This window comes from Panthera leo, chromosome D3, assembly GCF_018350215.1.
Source record: "Panthera leo isolate Ple1 chromosome D3, P.leo_Ple1_pat1.1, whole genome shotgun sequence".
NCBI lineage: Eukaryota > Metazoa > Chordata > Mammalia > Carnivora > Felidae > Panthera > Panthera leo.
This window is the reverse complement of record NC_056690.1, coordinates 89,974,691-89,994,211: the sequence shown is the minus strand read 5'-3', so window position 1 is coordinate 89,994,211 and position 19,521 is coordinate 89,974,691. Positions and strand designations below refer to the sequence as shown.

Below are 19,521 nucleotides of genomic sequence, written 5' to 3'. Positions count from 1 at the left end.
ATTGGATACTCGTAATCAACCATTTATGTGAACCCAAGAGCTAAGTGACTCTGTATATGATACTTACTAACATTCTGGAAAACTAAGGAATAGAATGATTGGTTGGTTGGCTCCAATGCTGCTGGACAAGGTGATGAAAGAGATGATGAGCTCAGGGAGTCCAATTCCCAGCTCAAGCAGAGCATAAATGACCTAAAGCTTCCAAGTGCGCCCTGGAGGAAAGGCTGATCTAGAGCTGCAGGGCTGACAGTGCTGCTTATCAAATGCCTACTGTGGTTCTGTGACTGGCTAGATCAGAAAGCGAGCCGAATGCCCCGCCTCAAGGGGGTGCACTGTTACTCTATGGGCACCACCTGGGAAGGACCAGGGCCCTGTAAGTTGGGACGGGGACATGCGGGAAGACCCTGATAAAGCTGGGGGTGTGGAGTCCCTACATTCTGACAAGTATTCTTCGCGGGAAGAGGTCTCCACAAGGCCAAGAGTCCCCTCATGCCAGTTCCTATAACAAATCTCGTATTTTATGTATGTATACTTAATATGCCATTGGTTCTGTTTCTCTGGAGAACCCTGATATAAGTACCAATGTAAATTCATAAAACTAAATACTATGATTATACAAGGGAATATCCTTATTTCTAAAGATATACACTGAAGGATTTATGGGTAAAGGGTCATGACATACTTAATTTACTCTTAAAAGGTCCAGGAAAAAGTAAAGGGTGTGTGTGTGTGTGTGTGTGTGTGTGTGTGTGTGTGTGAAGAGAGAGTGAACACACTCTCCAAATTACCTCCAAATAAAAAGTAAAGAAGAAAAGAAAAGAAAAAACAAAAAGCTGAGCTGGTTTCACACATATGGCTTACAAAGACCTCTGCCCCATCTCCAGTAACTGTCAGGGGGTCAAAAGATTATAAAGCTCCTTAAAAATGACAAAGATCACTTTCTTAGACTGGAAAAAAAACCCTTACTAAAGTTCCCATAAAGCAGTTCCCATAAAGACTCCCAGGAATCTAAAAAGCTTCACCTCCATCTGAGGGCCAACTGCAAACTAAACCCTTCCCAGTGTAGCTGTGTCTCTGTAGTAAAAAGTTTTAACTCCTTTGCCATTAGGAAGAAACAAAAACAAAAACCCATCTGTTGGCATCTTTCTGTCAATTCCTGTCCACTGCTGTTCCCACATCAGCCTTTAAAAAGTCCTGGGAGGCACCAATGCAAACAGAATGTCCTACGTCAGAGGGGTGTGAGGGCATTTTTCCTACTGCTGGCAAAGCTGGTCAACGTGTGTTCAACCTTTTAAAATTCCAATGGCACCAACCAGCTCCCTGCAAAAGAAAAACGTTTCCTCGTGTCCCAAGCAAACGGATGCAAGCTGGCACACACATGAGAGTTCACCGGCAAAGGCATGATGTGAAGAGGCACACGGTGAGGACATGTGGCTAAGACGCGTCACGAGACTCACGTCCTTCTGTCTGGTCAGCGCCGCTTCCATGTTCTGTCCTCGGACACCTGAGCTCTGACTGCGGCATCTAGTCTGATGCTCTGCGACCAAGGGCCACACGCAATCGTACGTACGTGTGGATTCCTTCCTTACCCTGGAGGCTCTCTGCAGATTTCTAGCGATTCAGTATGAGGTACTATCGCTTTTCTGGATCTTGTCTTAGCTCTCACCTAGCAAAACTGCCTTTCCGTTTTCAAGTCTCCCTCTGAATCCTCCTTCTGACTTCCACGTTGCTCCTTTCACTAAACCTTTGTGTCTCTTACGCCTCACTCTCAACTACTTACTATAAATGAGGGAAGGTTAAATAATCCCCAAACTTTATTTAAATGATTGTTCTTGGACTTTAACGTATCTCTTTTGTTTTACCTGATGTGGTACAAATTATGAAAAGAAACTCATTTGAAATTCTGTCACCTTTCCTTTATTTTTCTTGCCTGCTTTTATCTATTCCACCTACTGATATGGGTGTTGGTGAATTCAAAAAATAAAAAATAAAATAGGGGTAAAGGAAGCCAGGAGAGGAAACGGGACTATATACAAAGCTAGACTCTTCAGAAAGAAAACCAAAAAGACTAAGTTTCAGTTTACTCAATGTCTACCGTGCGAAAGACTCATCTACAGAATTCTCGAACACTTTAAATAAGAAGCTCCCTTTTAACCTTAAAAAACAGATATTCAGAACAAACTTAAAGTATGAATTTGCACACCAGGAGACAAACTTATTGAAGAGGCTAAAAGTTAAATGATGTAAAAGTCCAATGTCGTCAGTAAATTCTAGAACTTTAAAACCACCTGAGAGGGGAGTGAAGAGGCGCTTGGGCACTTCCTCAGCTGCGAAGGACAAAGGACCACGCAAAGGCGTCCCTTCCAGCAAGCACCGCCCCCTGCTGACAAAATGTGCCCTCAGGTGGCACCTTACCTATGCTTAGGTGAACACAAGAGGAGGGGCAGCCAGAAGAAGACGGAGATGCGAATCCTGTCCCCACTGCCCTTCTTTCCTCACAGACCGGAAACAACTTAAATCTGTAATCTAACGGCGCTTCTCAGCCCCTTCCAAGGCTTCTTACCCCCATATGCCCTCGGGTTGGGGGGTTACCATCACGTTCCTTCTCCACCCAAGTATCGGTGTCTTCCGGGACGTCGCCTTCCTTTCTGCAGGCCCTGTGGCCACTAACTCTAGAAGACTATCCCTCACCCTGTTTGCGGACGGTTGAGACACACTGTTCTCCTTATCCCTCGGTGACAAGCAACAGGCTCAGACTTAAGCAAACAGAATACTGACCTTCTCAATAGGAAAATGCTGCAGCCAAAGCCCCGTTAGACGTCGTGTGTCTGCTAGTTTCCATGTGACCACACTTATTCCTGTTCAAATTTCATGGGTGTAGCACTGAAGTTACTAAAAAATCGTATTTCTCACGTGAACAGTATTTCCCAAATGTGACAGAAATATCACTAACGGCACTGTAAAATAAAGTCATATACCACAAGTGAGGATTTTTAAATAAGTTATGTATTATTCAAATGTGTACAGGAAGAAAACAGGACCACCCTAGGACTCCGCATGTATTAACACATTGCTTCTTATGACAAGGCCAAGTTAAAAAACAAGATGAGATTAAAATACAAGCCCAGGTGAGATAAAATATAGCAAAAACAGTGAGGAAGTAGCAAATGACTTAACACTAGAAAAACTGCATCACACCATATTCATTTACTAACGTTTTAATTACATAAATTCTAAGAAATCAATAAAAATGGTAAGAGTAGGGGCGCCTGGGTGACTCAATCAGTCACACATTCGACTCTTCACTTCGGCTCCGGTCACGATCCCAGGGTTGTGGGATCGAGCCCCTCGTCAGACTCCGCACTGAACGTGGAGCCTGCTTGGGATTCTGGCTCCTCCACTCCTCCCCTCCCCCACGTACGCACATGCGCATGCTCTCTCTCAAAAAAAGAAAAAAAAGAATAAAAAGTTAAGAATTCTTGGCTCCCAGTTCATTTTTAAGCAAGAATGCTCTGACAATCAGTCCCCTCCTGTCACTGACAACCCTCCAGGTCCTTGTCATCGTCTTCATTTACTAACGTTCGCATGTGAGTAGCCTCCTTCAGATCAAACCTCTATGAAAATACTCTGGTCTGATAAGATGCCCTAACTCTGTACTACTACGTTTCTACATTGTAGGGTTAGAGAACAGAATTCCGTGGGAAGGAAAACCGGTTCTCTGCATCTGCCTTCTTGATTTGGACATCGCAGCTAAACCCAAACCGACATGAACCCAATGCCCTGACACCTTAACACCTTAATAAGAAGTGGGCTTTAGAATGGGTCACATGCAGATACGGAAGTGTGTATCTGGCTCCCGTAAACTTCCGAGGCCAGTGTCCCTGGGCTGCAGGCAGTCAGCTCCAGGCTGACTCCAGAATCCTGGCTCCCTCCGTGGTCAAGGCCGGCCTTCGAGCTTCCTCATGCCCTGAGTTTGGCTGACAGGAGCGAACACGCTTGAACAAGGAAGGCAGCGCGCTTCTTCTTCAAACCCTGACTCCGAGGCAGCACCCACCACAGGACTCACACTTGCGTGGCTGGCAGGGAGTCTGAAGAGTGTGAGCTGGAAACACACAGCTCTCTCTGAGCAAAGAGAACGGACTTGGGGGGGGGGGGGGGGGGGGGAGGGGAGGGGGCGGCCGGTCCCTCCCTCTCCCACACGCCAATCCAAACATTATCATACTGCTGAGCATCTGACCATTAAGGAGGGCTTTCAGTCTACAAGACTTACAAAACCCTGAGACATACAGCTATCCCCGAAGAGCATGCCCGCGGCTATTACTTGCACACATGAAAACCAAGGGAATTACACACAGGATCAATCACCTACAAATCCACCTAATCATCAAAGCTTGAACTCTTGGTCTTACCGACAGAGAGACACTGATTAAGAAGTCCGGAGTGAGGACAAAAGTCTGCGGTTTTAAAGAGCTCCCTGAGTGATTCTGATGAGCCAGGTTTGAGACCCACTGGACTGAAGTCCCTCCTACCTTCGAAAAAGCGAACACACACTTCGCATGTGTCTCCAAGACCTGGAGCTGAGGTGCAGGGGAGGAAAGAGAGGGGAGAGAGAAAGCTGAGCCAGCAAGGAGAGCAAACGTGCTGCACTAAACGGGCCATCCCACAGAGACCCCCAAATCGTTTGCCTACGTCATCATCTGCCATGAAGAACTGCAGTGAGGGCCGCCTGGGTGGCTCGGTCAGTTGAGCACTGCACTCTTGGTTTTGGCTCGGGTCCCGATCCCAGGGCTGTGGGACCAAGCCCTGCGTCAGGCTCTGCACTGAACGTGGAGCCTGCCTGGGATTCCGTCTCTCCCTCTCTCAAAAAAAAAAAAAAAAATTACTCTGAATGTCACTTTTAACAAACACTGCCTCAACCTATACCTATACCCTGAAAGCCTAGGGTATTAAACACCACCTATGTGGAAAATCACATAATGGACCCAGACGATTCTTCATGAAAACCATTTGATCTCATTTTTTGAAAGACAATAATTTCTACTAGCTCTCCTTAATGATCTAAATTTTCTAAGCTATTTTTAAAAGTACATTACCACCTTAGTTTAAATTCTAATGGCTTTATAATTATATGCACTCTTATAACTATGAGTCCTCGTTTTATAATAACTGATCCAATAATTATATATCAAATTCTGATCCATAATTTACAATCAGCAGAATTCATATGTGAATTATACACTTCAGAAGAAGTAGCTTATTGCTTCTTCTAGGTTTAAAACACAAAGTTTCCATGTATTTAGCAGCTGACAAGAATGCTGGACTTTAGTTAAATTAGATGATTGCACTGATATAACTCTAACTGTGTTAAACAATGTTTCTTCCCAACTACACTTCTTATTACCCTACTTGCATTTATTTAGTACTATCTGGGACTTTGTTGCGGTTGTTTTTTTTTTTTTTTTTTTTTTTCAGGGAAGAAAACAGCACAGCATGTGAGAGAAAATAAAAGATTCGTATGAACATGAAACACCGTGAAAAGCACCAAGAATTAAGACTGAGATTATGTAGCTTCAGCAAAATGCAGCAGGACTAGAAAAGCTGAAGTATCTAAAATCTGTTTTAAGAAGCCCGTGTTCCACATTTGCCCATAAGGCATCTCTGACAAGCAGTACATGTGTCTGAAATGCAGACATTCCAGCTATGGAAGGACTCTCATGGGCTGTCAACTTCTGAGTGAGGGGCTGACGTTGCTAGAAAGTATGACATTACATAATTACAAATGTTTGACAGTTCTCCTGGTTTAGACAATTTTAGCACTCTGAATATCAAACAAAATTAGTAGTGCTATTTGGTTCCACAGGACATGTCATTTGACTTAGGGCTTCTAGAACCACATTTTTGTTTTCCCTGTACTTGTTCATTTCAAGGAGTGACTGTCATACCATGATGGCTTTAAATAAGGTTTTCAGTATAAGCGATGTTTAAGAAAAAGTCCTCATAATATAGGATAAATATGACAGTCAAAAAAATTATCAAAGGTTAAAAAAAAAAAAAAAAAAAAGGCAAAGGTAGATTTCCCCAAAGCTCCCTTTTTAGCAACCAATTACCCAAGCAAAAAAGTATGATTTTCCAAACCCTATGGCATAATACCAGTTTCTCATGAACTGGAAGGCGCAATCCCTGGAACTAACACAGAGTACATCTTGCCATCTGCTAATGAGAAAGTCACGTACACTGGTTTAAAAACAAAGCTAAGATAAAGTTAACTTTGCAAACGGGGTAAACAGCCCCTTTAAGGGTCTTCTACACCCCCACTCAGACTCTTCCTTTTTCTCTCGTGACCCCAACACTCTCAGTCCTGACTCTCTTTTGTCGGGTTGTCTTCAGCTCTGCCCTTCTCGGACAGGGTGTTTCAGAGTCAGACAGCTGGGTGCCCAGAGCCACCTCCCCTCCTCTCCAGGAGTGATCCTGACCCCCACAGATTCGCTGTGATGCTCAGTCCTCAGTTAACAGAGTATATGCTCAGCACACAATGTGCTTAGCACCGAGTAAGCGCTCAGCAAGCATTACCAATCGTTATCATTGAGACTAATTTCCTTTTTCAAATCTCTACTCATGAAAGTACTTTTCTATCCTAACCCTGCAAAAGCACATCTTTACCACAGTCACTCCATCATATCTTTTTCATACAAAGTCCCTGTGTAGACCGACTTTGCAAAAAGAGGGGGAAAAAACCACAGATGCTTGTGTTTTAAATATTTAGCAGCTACAGGGGTGCCTGGGTGGCTCGGTCAGTTAAGCATCTGACTTCGGTTTAGGTCATGATCTCACAGTCCATGAGTCCAAGCCCCACGTCATGCTCTGTGCTGACAGCTCAGAGCCTAGAATCTGCTTCGGATTCTGTGTCTCCCTCTCTCTCTGCCCCTCCCCCACTCGTTTGTTCTCTGTTTCTCTCTCTCAAAACTAAACGTTAAAAAAATTTAGTATTTGGTAGATACAAAAAATAATTTTAATATATGCAAGGTATTAAGCACAATGAAACAAAGCCCTTGGTACAGATCACAGCCTAAGAAAATGAAATTATGTATCTTTTAAGCCCCTCTTGGTGCCCCATCACCTTCCCTCTTCTTACAGAGCTGTCCGCTAATGTGGATTTAGCATTTGTAATGTACATGTTTTCTGTATTACTTTACTAAATCTGTACCTCTAACAGTCTGCAATTTTGCTTTGCACATTTCTAAACTTACAAGAAAAAAAAAGCAAAAAAATACGGTATGCATTCTGCTGGAAGTGTCTTCTCTTCCCCCCAGTGACATTCCTGACACTAAGCCCTGGTGATGCACGTATCTAAGACCCATTCACTCCCAGCACTGCATAGTCCTTCACTGTGGAAATGTAACCGAATTTAACCACTCTCCCGTGAGGGACGCTGGTCCAGCTTTTTCCTCTGACTGGCACAACTGCAGGCAAGCTTTTCCGTGCTGCCCAGCACGCAGGTACGTGACTTTCTCCAGGGCAGTGGGCTGCCAACTTGAGCATGCGCTCCGTCACCCGAAGAGCTTGTTAAGCTGGCCCATCCCCAAAGTCGGATTCAGTAGGTCTAGGGCGAGGCCCAAATCTGCCTACCAAGTTCCCGTGGAATACCGGGAACACAACTTAGAAGCACTGCACTGGGATAAAGACCTAGGAATGGAATTCCTGGGCCAAAGGGCACATGCATCTCTAACTTTACTAGAAAATCCCAAAGTTATTGTACCAATTCACACTCCCACCGGTTGTGGGTAAGCACTCCAGTTGTTCCTTACCTCCCAAACAACAGACATTGCCAGATTTGCACGTGGTTGCCAACCTAATGTGGATGAAACTATATACCATTTTGGTCTTAATTTGCCCCTCCCTAATTACGAATCAAGTTGAAAACCTCTGCATTGGGTTTCCTCTTTTGGGGATGCTAATGGGGGCCTTTGCTCATTTTTCTACTATTATTACTGATTTGCTGATACTAATCTTTTTATCAGTAATCTGTACTGAACATAACTATTCTCACTTGTGACTTGTCTGTTCACTTTCTTGATGGCTTATTTTAATAAGCACAAGTTGTCAATATTAATATTGTCAAACATTCCCCATCCTCTACGCTTTGCACCTTCTGTGATTTTTAGAATGTCTTCCCTATATCAGAGTCATGCAACTGTTGTCCTACCTTCTCTTCTCCAAGTTTCACAGTTTTGCCTTCTGTATTTAAGGCTTTAATTGACCTGTGGCTGATTTTTGTGAATAATGTGATTTAGAAATGTATCCCACTCTTAGGAAGTTTCCTGTTTGGTAAAGGCCAACAGACACAGCCAACTATAACCTCCAGGAGGATACAAGAAGTGTCTCAAGTGAAATACTGATTAGGTGTTAACACTCCTCCACTGGGTTTATTCTGCTTCCTCGCTGACGCAGACAAAAATCTGAAAATACGGAAAGTTATTAGCAAATTAGACTATGATCCTGAACCCACCACACTGCAGGAACAATCTTTAAAAATCTCAAAAGAACTCAATGTAGTCTCTTTCTAAAAACATGAGAATTAAGCATTGTTGAAAAAGTGTAAGAAAATTGTCATTCTCAATAGTACTGGATGGGGTATAAATCTATACACTTTCTAGAGGGTAATTTTGCGCTCACTCGCTCACTCTCTCTCTCTCTACACACACACACACCCTATATATATGTGCGTTTATATATACATAGCCTTACCATAGGTGTCTTCTTTAGGCTATCAAAATCTCCACAGAATTTATTTAAGGAAATAACTGGACAAAGTACATATTTAAGGATATTTACCATGAAGCTCTTTATAATACAAAACTTATAAACAAACTAATATCAAATGATGCAAGATGAGCTAACGAAGAGGCTGCTGTGGTATGTCCACATCCTGGAACACTGCAGATTACACAGCTGTGTCAATGTGAAAAGTTATCCGCAATACTCTGGTAACTTACAAGAGCAGTTAACAAAATACACATATAAATATTCATTTATTCATAAATATTTGTCAAGTACCTTGGGAGGGGGGGGCCGGGGTGGGGTGTAACCCGTCTAGCATCTCACCGAGGCATACAAGGAGAACACATGCGCCCAGCTCCACGGACCAGCCAGTGCTGGTGAGGAGAGCACACTTAGAGCAAATGCCTTGTGATGAATGAAGTGCATCTATCTTCTACAAAAAGACTCTAGGGAGAATTTTAAGAAATGCAGTGTCATTACAGAAAGACACACGCTGGAAAACAAATGTGAGACACTGCAGAACCACAGCAAGAGTTGGGACAAACAGCTTCCATTCCTGCCAATTCAAAACTGAGATTGACCAAGATCAAGTACCAGTTCTTGAGCAAATAACCATTCTTCCAAGAGCCTACACTTTTCCCTTATCCTGTTATGTTTGTGTCTAAGCCTCTCATGATAAGAAACATCTCACAATGGGGGATAGGCTCAAAGGATTCTGACATTATATGTCCATTCCTTTTAATCTGCTGCACCAAAAATCGGTAAAGTTATGAAACTCATTAATTACAAAGGGAAAATTTTTTAATTTAGAGCACAGATATCACACATACCCCAACCAAGAAATCAAAATTAACACTCATCAGTAGCAAGATGTATCTATATCACGCATGTCCCAATATAAGACTGAGCAGGGCACAACTTCTCCACTGTGGTATTCCTGCCAAAATGCTTAACCCTCAATTTAATCATGAAAGGACATCAGACAAATCCAAACTGAGGGACATTCTACAAAATAACTGATCAGCACTCTTCAAATGTATAAAGGTAATGAAAAATAAAGAAACCCAAAAGGAACTGTCACATTCTGGAAGAGACTAAAGAGACAGAATACCTTAATGCAACGTGGGACACTGGACTGGATCCCGGACCAGAAAAAGGACATCCATGGTGAAACTCAAATAATAATGTTATCATGTGTCTGGTTTTGATAACTGCACCATGGATGCATGAGATGTTAACGAGGGATGTTGGTTGAAAGTCTACAGGAACTCTTTGAACTATTTTTGCAATTTTTTTATAATTCCAAAATTATTTCAAAGTATAAAGTGTTAACGAATCATTGCAACTGAATGATACAAAGGCGTGAGAGGGATCACTGATTAAATGTAACATAAAGATAGGCTACATCCTCCAAAATTGTGCTAAAACAATCCCAGTAATTCCAAATAAGGCCTAAATTGGAATGAAATGTAATTATTTCATAAAAGCTTATAGCTGGGATAATGTAGTGAGTACAGTAACTTTCCTAGGGAACTGAAATCTCTCCAGATAAATGACCTACTTTATTTTCTCCCTTAATGTTTGTTTAATTCAACTTTCATTCATGGGCACGTAACTGTGCTAGAGCCTGATAAGATTTTGATATATAAGAAATGAACATTTTAGAACACTACAGAGAAAAGCATTGAGTAACAAAACTGGAAGTAATTTTTCAATCCTACACAATCTAGCAATTAATCCTGACACCCTTTTTAGTGCAAATGTTGTGAAGAGGGAGGGCCCTCACACTTCACACATATTCCCTTCAGCAGTAAGTGGTTTTGACCTCTAGAGTTAAGTCCAAAAATTATCCCTGAAAATGTCAAAATGACTCTCTGAGAAATGCCATATTTCTAGTCCTTTTTTTTCCCCCATTTAATCACTATGGTTTTGGTGCATTGCTGTTTATAGCACAAAATTAAGGAACCTGACTCTCTGAGTACCAGGGAAAAGATTATACTGGTATAAGCCCATGGAGTTTACTTAGTCTCTTCTTATAAGAGATCAAAGGCAACATCGTAGAAGACCAGGGTTCCCAAAGTGTGACCCCAGAGCCCAGGAGGAACTTGTCACAATGCAAATTATCAGCCCCAGTCCAGACCTGCCAAATCAGAGCCTCCAGGGGGGATGCTCAGCGTGTTTTTTCACAAAGCTCTCCAAGTGACTCTGATGCACCCTAAGTTTGAGAACCAATGATGGAAGCAAGAAAGACTAGCCTGTAAATCAGGAAGCCTGACTCTAATCCCTGTTCTCTCACTAATCTCTGAGAAAGATTACTCAGCCTCTGTGGGGGCTCAGCCTCCTTACAAAACAAGGAGGGAACTGGAACAGATCACTGCCACAGTCCTTACACCCAGATTTGATCAATCTAGGACAATATTCATTCCTCTAAAGCCTAAAACGAAAAGACCACCACAGCATTTCACCACCTATCTCTTCTTCATTAGAAAGAAACCATGAAAATGCCTTCTTTTCCTCAACTGGTCTCTGAACCGTATCTATCTAAGATAATTTATTTAGATAAAATTACACTTGCATTAACCAAAGCTACGGAAATGCTGATTCTAAGGTTTCGTATTTAGTTCTTTGTCAGGTGTGTGTAGGAGGAATCCCACATGATGACAATGTCTCTAGGAAACCCATCTACTGTAGACTGAATTACGACCTGCATAAGGCATATGTTGAATCCCTAATCCCCAATGTGACAGTGTGGCCTTTGAGAGGTAATTCAACTTAAACGAGTTCACGAGGGTAGGGTCTCCAAAAGGAATCAAGAGCAGGGCACCTGGGTGGCTCAGTTGGTTGAGCATCCGACTCCTGATCTAGGCTCAGGCCATGATCTCACGGTTCACGGGTTTGAGCCCCGTGTCAGGCTCCGTATTGACATCACAGAGTTGGCACGGGATCCTCTCTCTCCCACTCTCTCTGCCCCTCCCCTGCTTGTGCATGCGCACTCTCTCAAAATAAATAAACTTTAAAAAAGATAATCTGTTTAAAAAAAAAAAGGAAAGAAGAGAGACTAGAGTTCTCTCGCTCTCTGCCATGTGAGAACACACCAAGAAAGTTGCCTTCTGTAAGCCAAGAAGAGTCCTCATCAGGAACCAGCACCACGATCCTGGGTAGAGCTGCGAGGCGTAAAAGTCTGTGGCTTCAGTCCCCCAGGCTATCATATTTTGTTACAGCAGCCAAGCTATGACACTCACGCAAATGTCTGGCGTGGGATCTCACGCACCAGGTTATAGTTCAGAGCAACTGTGTCCCTGTCTGTGCATAAAGAACATGTGGGATCTGGGGCACCTGGGTGGCTGTCGGTTAAGCGTCCAACTTTGGCTCAGGTCATGATCTCGTAGTTTGCTGCTTTGAGCCCCACAGGGGGCTCTCTGCTGACAGCTTGGAGCCTAGAGCCAGCAGACTCTGTGTGTGTATGTGTGTGTCCCTCTCTCTGCCCCACTCCCACTTGTGCTCCCTCTCAAAAATAAAAATAAAAAAAAAATTTTTAAAAAAGAACACTTGTGATCAGACAAAAAGTATTTAATAAGTTTGAAAACAAAGAAATTTAAAATCTATAGGTCTAGACATTTTCACTGCTGCATAAGAAACACAGTTTAATTTCTTATCCTACTCATGGATTTATGAAGTGGGATTCTTCTCACAACTGTGATACCTGTGACCCCCATGATACCAACCTCTTCTTTGAAATATGGGAAAGAGGAGGAAGAGACTCTGTTTTATGAAGGTGAGAGAATTCTCCCCTAACAACACAAACCTATTAGAGACAATGTTGGGACAAATGTCCCATGGAGCCAGTGAATACCCACTAATCCTCGAGACCTAACTCACTGTAAGCTGCAAGCTCTGACCCCTCCCTGGCAGGCAGGTAGAATCAGACCATCTGCTCTATGCTCCCGTATCTCCATGTTAGCACTTGGCAAAAGGCACTGTATCTGTTTCTGTTGTCTCCCCAACCAGATCCTGAAACCCTCCCAGGCAGTGTATTATAACTCCAGCACCTAGAGCAGTGTCTGGAAAAAAGCAGGAACCCGTATTGGCTGAGGGGGAGCCACTTTACTGAATACCAGTGGCACTCTCTGTCCGGTCTTACGGCTTTTCTGTACATCTGAAATTATGCCAAAATAAGGTTTTTAAAAAAGACACCAGTAGCAACTGTTTTCAGCAATAATCACACTTGCCTTACCAAATGTGCGAGAAGACATCAACTACTGGAGAGCCAACGGGAGTTCCTAATCTCGAGTGTGACAAACTTGAGAAAGAATGACTACCAAACACCCGAGGTTTGAATTCTGACGTTAACTTTGGTCACATTATTTAATCTGGCTTTTAACTGGTAGTTAACAAAGGGAATAACAATCGCTACTCTAGAAGACTGCGGTGCTGAGCGAAGTTTACAGAGTATACATCAAATGAGCTCTCCTAATGATGTTCTCATCAATACGTATTAGTGCTCTTCCCTTTACGGGTGTTCCAACTGGACTCACCCTTCACCGCAAAACAGGTGCATGCTGTAACTAATTCCACCAGCACTGGCCGTAAGGTTGTAACTCAGTCACCATTAGGGTTATGATTATCTACAAAATAAAGAAACCCTACACGTGTGTCAATGGATGCCAACCTTGCCAAGATGCCCTTCGCGTTCCTCAACTCCCCCAAGAAGTAAAAGGGCTGCTCAAACTCAACACAACCGACAGGGGTCAGCAGCTCCAGGACCCACCTCCACCAGACTAATCTCCAGAAAGCGGGCAAGCGCACTCAGGACGTGCTCTCTGCCTAAGAAGAGGTGGGAATCTACCGGGGCAAAAGCCACTGCTGCAGACATTGGTGCGCCGCAGCCCCGGGTCCCCCCGCCCCCCGCCCCGGTGCCGAGAGCGGCTGAACCTGGGGGGCCTGGACCCTCCACCTGCACTCGCTCAGCACTCGGTCGCCAGCGTCAGGGGCCGCCGACCGCACCAGCGTCCTTAACGGAAGGAGGCGCGGGTGGCAGCGGCGCATCAGTGCCTCTGGGGGGTGACGGCGGTGGGCGGGCGGCGGAGGAAACCACGGCCGGGACTAGAGACCCACACCTCCGCAGCTCCGCGCCGGGGCAGCTGTTTCACCCGGAGAGAGCCGGGCGGTAAGGAACGCCCCGCTCGCTGCGTGCAAGGCTGCTGACAGCCAGCCCCGCGGGGAAGCCGGGGCCCCGCTGGCCGCGCGAGCCCGGCCGCAGGCTGCCGCGCAGCGAGCGGGGGAGGGCGGGAGCGGAGGCCGGGCGGCGGCCGGGCCGCGGGCAGCGGGCGTGTGCCGGGCGAGGCTGGGCGGCGTCGGGAGGGACCGGCGAGCGGGGAGGGGCGGAGGCGGGGGGAGGGGGGAGGAGGAAGAGCGAAGGGCTCTGGCGGGGCTCCCGGCGCCCGGCCGCCCGGGCCCGGGCCCTCAAGCCACCGCCCCCAGGCCCCGCGCTGACGCTGGACGGTCCCCGCCTCCAAACCCCCCGCCCCGGCCAGAGAATAACTTACCTGTTTGCCGACGGGATCGCTCCTGCTCGCCCCTCTGACTGACTCCTCCGGCTCACCGTCTTCCCTCTGGGAGGAAGAGGAGGGACTTCCTGTCTCTCCTTTGAGCGACTTCCGGCGGTTCCCGGGTCGACTCCGTCGTGGGCCGAGCGCCGGACACCACGTCCAAAAAACAGAATCTCGGAACTGGTTTAGTGAAACCCACATCGGGTTCCCTGTTTCTGCCCCGAGTGGCCCGCAGACCCCCTGTGCCGCCTTGTTTTCAGTCCATCAGCTCTTACCGGAAGCCACTGAGAAATGAGGCCGGAAGTCCCGCCCTTCCCCCAGAGAGGAAGACGGAAGGCCCACGGAGTCAATCTAAACCAGGGGAGATGCGTGTCAGGCTGGAAAGCTGGCGCTGTCCGAGCAGGAGGGCCCCCACCCCTTGGGACTTCCAAAGGGTCCCGGAGCGGGCGCCTCCCTGGCGGTCCTGGCTCCTCCCTACCCCCGTACTCCCCATTCCGCCCCGGCGCCCGAAGGCCATGAAGTGCCCTGAGGGCGGCGCGGGAGAAGGACGCGGCCTGGGCCTTGCGGGGACCGCAGAGGCCTGCGCCGGCCGGCGACCAACGGCTGGCTATCCCCGGCCTGGACCGGGCGGCGGGCGCCCGGCGCCTCTGAGCCCTCATCCGAAAGGGCGAGGGTTTTGTGCTATGGCAGGCGCCTGCGCAGCTCCAGAGTGCGAGGAGACCCACTCGGGTGATTCCAGCAAGGGACCCTCGGAGTCAAGGCCCTGGGAAGCCTCGAGCCGAATCCTGACCCTAGCAGAGAGGCAGGGAAGCCGCAGGTGGTGGTTCGCCGGTTTGGCTGTAAAAGCTGCGAAGTACTCGGTGTCTAAAACGTCCCCGTACGGGCTGATTTCGTAAATGTTAACGGCAGGGCCCGAGGCAGGAGCCTACCCGGACCTACACTTCACAACCTTTTCTTTGGAAACCCAAAGTCTAGCAAGGAAAACCACAGCTTGAAAAGTTCAGTGACAGACACCCCGTCTGGGGTCAGGTTGGCTAGGAAAATCTGAAATAATCGGTTTGTGTTTATAAAGATAATTTTAAGCAAACGGGATTTTAAAATTATTGCCTTACGGTAATAGTGCTAAGGCTTTCTAAAACAAATCATCTCTCAAAGTCAAGTCCACGCAATTATTTTTTGAAAAATGCAACTATTCAGGTGATGACAACTTTTCGTATTTGTTTAGAATAATTTTCATCGGTGGTATCTGGTCAAATTCCCATTGGAATCCATGTGAGTTCTCACGTCTGTGTTTCACAGCAGGTAGGATAATGCAGGTTGAAATAGTCGAATAACCATTCCAAGATCTGGCAGCTAGTAAAGGTGGGATTCAGCTTTGAACTCCAGTCAGCCTTTTCCAGCCTACCATACCGACTCAGTTTAGTAATAGTGCATTAAAAGTTCCAGAGAAATACATGGAAAACAATTAGAACAGGTGGCTAGCCTGTCAATGTTATGTTTGTGCCATTAACCAACATTTACAGGTGAAAACAATGAAAATATTACTGGTAAAAGATAAGTAAAAAGCTAGATTCTGCCTCCAAAGAGTTCACGTGAAAATTACTTAGAATTTACTTGAAAATGTAGTACTTGTTAATATAACCTTCTAAATATCTGTTTTGACAGTGTTAGTCTTGTATGACATGGTCACAGGTCTCTGAATGGTAGCAATAGTGCAGTTCTCCGTGTGGATTAGGCATCCTTTTGGGTCTTTGGGTGATTGGTCTTGCTACCTTTCTTACCTGGGAGATGTAGTTAACGTGTTATCTTTCACCCTTGAGCATTGAAATAAAATCTGAGTTCATCTTCAGTTTCATCCATTATGTTGCTGAAACCGGACTTTTACGTCCTAATGTGACCTTGAGGAAGTCAGTTGGACCTCATTTTCCTCGTGGAAATTTTTGATGATGTGTGTGTTTTCCCTAATTTAAAAAAAAAAAAAAAAAAAAAAAAAAAGCAAGAATAATGGATTTTATTTCCTTCCTACAAGCTTATCATTCACACTCAACTAGAATTTGGAGAACATTTAATTTCTGACGTCATTTCTTTTTGCTTTATAATGTCTGGTTTTCAGAGTTAGAAGTACAAAAAAATTCCCATGTCTCCTCCAACCAGATTCTGTAATTATCAGCATTTTACCATATTTGCTTCATGGGTTTATGCATAGTTTGTTCAGAACCATTTGAAAATACATTGCGAACAAGATGCCCTTTTAACCCTACATGTCAGTGTACATGTCCTAAGAACATGGGTAGTCTCTGAGATAGCAATACAATTATCAAAATCAAGAAATTAGGGCTGATACAATGCTCTTCTCTAATAATCAGACCTTGGGGCGCCTGGGTGGCTCAGTTGGTTAAGCAGCCAACTTCGGCTCGGGTCATGATCTGAGGTTGTGGGTCCCGTGTCAGGCTCTGTGCTGACAGCTCAGAGCCTGGACCCGCTTCGGATCCTGTGTCTCCCTTTCTCTCTGCCCCTCCCCCATTCATTTAGAAGTGAGTATCTCTCTCTCAAAAATAAAATAAACATTAAAAAAAATAACCAGACCTTATTCATATTTTTGCACCTATTTTTTATTGTCCTCCTGCATTACAATAATTTAAGGGATTTGCAAAAGGTTACAGATGAATTGCCAGAATGGATAAAAAAGAATATCTTAGCCCCATGTGCTGCCCACAAGAGATGTTTATTAAAGATATCTTTCCATATCTTTTGGCCTCCATTTGTTTCTGATGGAGCAGAGATCATTCAGAACTTTTATGTTTCCGTATATGTAATTTGTCATTTTTCTCTGGCTACTTTCAAATTTTTCTCTTAATTTTTGGCTTTTAGCAGTTTGATTATGATGTGCCTAGCCCCGATTTTTCTTCACACTTAACCAGCTTGGTGTTTTCTGAGCCTTTAACATCTGTAAGTTTACCGTGTTTGGAAAATTGGGGGGGCATTATTTCTCCAAATATTTTTGTTCCCCATTCTCTTTTTCTCCTGAACTCCAATCAAATATATATACACGTCGACATTATATACAATTCACTGAGGCTTTGTCCTTTTTTGTTTTGTTTTCATTCTTTTTTTTCTCTCAGTTCTTCAGATTAAATAATTTCTATTGATCTGTGTTCTATGTTCCCTTCTGTTATCTCAAATCATCTGTTAAAACTGCTAATGATTTTATTTCAGATATTGCATCTTTTAGTTCTAAAATTTCTATTCAATTGTCTCACCATTTCTATTTCTCTGATGAGATTTCCTATTTGTTTACTTATTAAAAGCATATTTTCTTTTATGTCTTTGAGCAAAGCTGTAATATCTGCTTTGACATTTTGTCTGCTAATTCCAATATATAAATGATTTGGGGATTAAGCATCATTAATTTTCTTTTTTCTTCATTAGGGGTCATGTTTTCCTGTTTCTTAAATGTCTAGTAATTTTGAGTTGTATCCTAGACATTTAACTAATGTAGCTATTCTGAATTTAGTTACTTTCCTCTGAAGAGGTTGTTTGTGGTTGATAGAGTTTTAATAGGCAGTTAGTTATTCTGACTGTATTCATACTCCATACTTTGTCTCCCTTGTTGTGGTGGCAACTGAAATCTAATTCAGTTCCCTCAGCCTCAGCTGGGATGCTTTAATCTGCCTCACACAGGCTTAGTTCAGAGGTCATCTGGCAATTTAGGCAGAGTATGCAGAATTTGGTGCTTTTCCTTATGTGACTCTTCTTTCCAGAACCTCCCTCCTCTTACTGTGTCCTAATGTGGTAACCCTGGGCTCTGCCTTCTGGTTCCTCAAGTGAGTTTTAAATAAAGTTTAGATGGCCTCGTTTATTCGATTCTAATTATTCAAAATTTGAAAGAAAGCATTGGTCATTTTTGGTGACTAATCATTTTTGAAGATGAATTTAACAGTGACATTTAAAGTGCTAATTTCCTTTAAATTAACATGTACTTCCATTACTTTTAAATGCCTACCTACAATAACAGTAAGAATGTGCTATGAACACTTAACCACCCACACTAGAATTTTAAATCTACGTTCTCTTTGAATGCTGTTTTGGTGAATTTCAATGTGGGAGGTGAGATGATTTCAAACTTCACATTTTCTATCATAGTCGAAGGCATAATTTTTCTGACATCTTTTTTCATTCTGGATAAGAAATTATACAGTATAATGTTTTTAAATAAAATTTTTCCATGTGATGAAAACTTTTTTCTCTTTAATCTACTCAAGCTAAAAAAGCTCAGAAGCATTTATTTATTTATCATAACTGTTAAGAAATTATAGTCATTACACCTACCATCTGTCCTCTTCCACATCATGCTGGAAAAGAAAGAATACATCACTTTGCTTCAGAAAATCTCCTGTATTTCTCTTTGTACTTCATCAATTGTTTGAGCCTTTGGATGGCTGAGCAAAATATAGAATATACCCAACTCAGCCTCTGCCTCCCAGAGCTTGCTTCCTATAGAGGAAAGTTCTTTACAACGTAGTTAAGAGGAAGATGAGCTTTCTTGAGTGTTACAAGCTCCAGAAAATATAAAGTGGATGTTACAAAGTGAAAGTAAGTGAGAAACCAAATTGAATAGCATTATCTTCTTTTGTGAACCTCCTTCTTTTTCCACTTCCAAGAAATTTGTTGAGCACAAATTATGGGCCAGGCACTGTGCTTAGCACAACTTCTCAGCTCAAGTGGCTCATCAGCCTGTGGGAACAGATCAGTGTTGCCCAATCTTGTAGTTGCTCAAGAGAAATTTGTGCGAATCAGTCTATTGATTTTGCAATGCTGGCATCCAATTCAGAAATACTTAGGACACTGCAAAGGCCACATGAAACAGAGTGAATGGAGCCTTGAGCCACAGGTTGCTGTTTTGTGGCCTCTGAATTAAGGCATGATCCTTGTGAAGACACAAGTACTGCCCAGCGGTATACATGTGAGCCATCATCAGTCACTGGCACCTCAGCGTGACTTGTTGTATGTACTTTTCCCCAGTACTGGCTGCTCCCAAGACAATTCCAACTAGGAGGAACATGAGAGGAAGAGGATAAAGATAGAAGTCCACGCAGGAGACAGCAGACCTACCAGAAGACACTCCAAAAATGCAACTGCAAAATTAAGAGGAAGATTTCAGCAAGCAATACTGAGCATTTTCTGTGTGCAGTGC

At 44.0% G+C, this 19,521-nt stretch overlaps 1 protein-coding gene across 4 annotated transcripts in view; it reads right to left on the bottom strand.

The window, feature by feature from the left end:
* ZNF407 (zinc finger protein 407) overlaps nucleotides 1–14,426 on the bottom strand; it is a 454,530-nt gene extending 440,104 nt beyond the window's left edge. For all 4 annotated transcript variants that reach the window (XM_042911180.1, XM_042911184.1, XM_042911183.1 and 1 more), the window contains exon 1: nucleotides 14,325–14,426. The gene's annotated coding sequence lies outside the window, so the exon portion shown is untranslated. The remainder of the gene's footprint in view (nucleotides 1–14,324) is intronic.
* Nucleotides 14,427–19,521: the final 5,095 nt, after the last annotated feature.